Source organism: Protopterus annectens, chromosome 10.part0, assembly GCF_019279795.1.
Source record: "Protopterus annectens isolate FY-2018-M chromosome 10.part0, PAN1.0, whole genome shotgun sequence".
In the NCBI taxonomy this organism is placed as follows: Eukaryota; Metazoa; Chordata; order Ceratodontiformes; family Protopteridae; genus Protopterus; species Protopterus annectens.
This window is the reverse complement of record NC_056744.1, coordinates 1,785,582,048-1,785,584,547: the sequence shown is the minus strand read 5'-3', so window position 1 is coordinate 1,785,584,547 and position 2,500 is coordinate 1,785,582,048. Positions and strand designations below refer to the sequence as shown.

The following is a 2,500-nucleotide window of genomic DNA, read 5'->3' as shown; positions in this document are numbered from 1 at the left end:
TTTTTTATATGTAATTAGTCTGACCTATTCCGTTATTGGTTACATTTCTGTAATTTTGTTTGTGAAATGTTTTGTATTTCACCCGTGCTGATCCTGAAATTGCCAATACTGACCAGTGCACTACACCAGTAAATAAAAGTAACTAAATATCATCTGAGAAGGACAAATTCAACAATGTAGCTATAATTTTTGGGTTTGGGGGATGGCTGCAGATTAAAATGATTAACCCTGCTGAGCTGATAAATTTAGAAAGTCATTAGTCTGTTTTTCCAGTACTAGTGTGCATTTGTGTAAAGCATATTGGAATACTTTACTGTCGCCATTTTTACCACATTAAGACGTGATGTGTACCCACAATAATTGTTGAGTACAGATCCATCCATCCATCTACAACCCTTCTTTCCCATTTTTGCACATGAGGTTGGGGTGGCACTTCAACAGTGGCAATCATCTAGAGCTAAGGTCCCCACCACCTGGTGGTTATTCTTGCATGGTAGTTCTTCCATACCACACACATGCATGCACACGCACAGCAATAGCCAATTTAGAGTGCCCAATTCACCTACTGCATGTCTTTGAATTGTAGTAGGAAACCAAAGTACCTGGAAGAAACCCCACACAAACACTGGGAGGACATGCAGACTCTACACAGAAGGCACCTTAGTCGAGAATCAAACCAAGGAACCTATTGTGTGCGACAATGCTATCCACTGTGCTACTGTTCCCCCTGTTGAGTACAGATATTGGTGGATTATAGTAGCAGCAGTTTGAATGGCCTTTTATGGTTGAATTGTTATGAAATAGGTAATTTTGTCATTATTGGTTTATAGAATTTTGTTTCAGTATTTACTGGAAAAAATGTTCAAAACTACCAGTTTAAAATACACTCTAACAAATGTCAATGTATTTAATGAGAATTTTAATTTAAAGCAATCAGGAAGGTAAATCAAAGAACACAATGCATTTATGCATAGTCCTAAAAATATATGGGGGGGCATCATTTCAAAACAGCCCACGGACCTAGGTACACTTAATTCTCCACTGACCAGATGCATTTTCAATGAATGTGAGCTTCATGGGAGGAGAAGTTTATTGTTGCTCATGCTAAGTCTGTTTTCATGAGAAATTTACTATTCCTTGTGTTGTGTGTTTTCAATGTGCAACTGTTTTGTTTAAATGGCCAGGGTTTGTGTTATAAAATTTGAAATAAAAAGTTTTAAATTCAATTGACATCTCTGTAATCATTATAAAGAAGAAAATAGTCTGCACACTGACAGTTTTGTAAAGTGTTTATAGTAGCTGGGGAGAAATAGCCCAGTAATGGGACACTGGAATGTCAGTGGGGGAGGGGGGCTGGCCCATTACCCTGCTTAGGGCCCCATTTCCCATGATCCATCTGTGAGTATATATATATATATATATATATATATATATATATATATATATATATATATATATATATATATATATATATATATATATATATATATATATATATATATAAAAGCATCAACGGCCCCAACATAAAGGATATGCATGAAGTAATGTCTCCCTGCACCATCTGTTTAAAAATGTAAAGCAAAGTTCAAAATTCACTATTTTTGGTAGAATCGCAGTTTAATTTTCAGTGTTTGGACTTGTAGCATCTTGCATCAGGAAACAGTCAATATATATTACGAGCATAGGTTTTTGGCTCACAGCATCTAACAGTGGGTGGGGTAGACAATTCTTTATACATTTTGGATTTGTTTACATCTCTGTTGCAGAATATATGTAACTATGGAGCAGTTTTCGTAATGATGTTTTAACCAAGTTAGCATTGGACTTAATGAGGTTTCAGCCATCTGAATTCAGCATAGTAAAATTCAGTCACATACAGTTCTTTCAAATGAAATCTACCATAATTAGTTGTATCTTGTTTAATTAAGATGTGATTAATTAATGCCACAACTAAAGCTGCAAAATGTTTACTCTTTAATGTAGCAACACATAAATCGCAAATTTGCCCCCACCGCATCTTCTGATGTGGAAGGAAGGAAGCTCTCACATCTATCTATCTATCTATCTATCTATCTATCTATCTATCTATCTATCTATCTATCTATCTGTCTAAAGCAAGGTATGATAAGCTCTTTCCCTTCCAAATTAGATGCTTCTGAGTTCTTTCCTTGATAACTTACATGGTGCATGTATAAAAGGCCTAAAGTTGTGCATTGTTTTGCATTTTTATGTGACTAATACACAGATAAGAGAATAAAAATAAACATGAAATATGTGATATAAATGTGTTTATTAATTCAGTTGTCATCATCTACAGGTCCATAACAAATATGACTTTCATAAACACAACAGTGTGTTGATTACAAGCAAGCACAATAAAATATATATCAAAACAATTTCATTTTATTTACACACAGTGGCATTAGTCACAGCTTAATATATAAGCACCATTAGTAAAAAAAAGTGCACCAAATCTCTGTAAACAATGTCTTGGTAGCAG

At 34.6% G+C, this 2,500-nt stretch overlaps 1 long non-coding RNA gene across 1 annotated transcript in view; it reads right to left on the bottom strand.

Annotated features, from left to right (window-relative positions):
- Window positions 1-2,273: 2,273 nt before the first annotated feature.
- LOC122812878 overlaps window positions 2,274-2,500 on the bottom strand; it is a 1,377-nt gene continuing 1,150 nt past the window's right edge. Inside the window, exon 2 of the long non-coding RNA XR_006366600.1 lies at window positions 2,274-2,500. This exon is cut by the window's right edge and continues 707 nt beyond it. This is a non-coding gene — a long non-coding RNA (uncharacterized LOC122812878).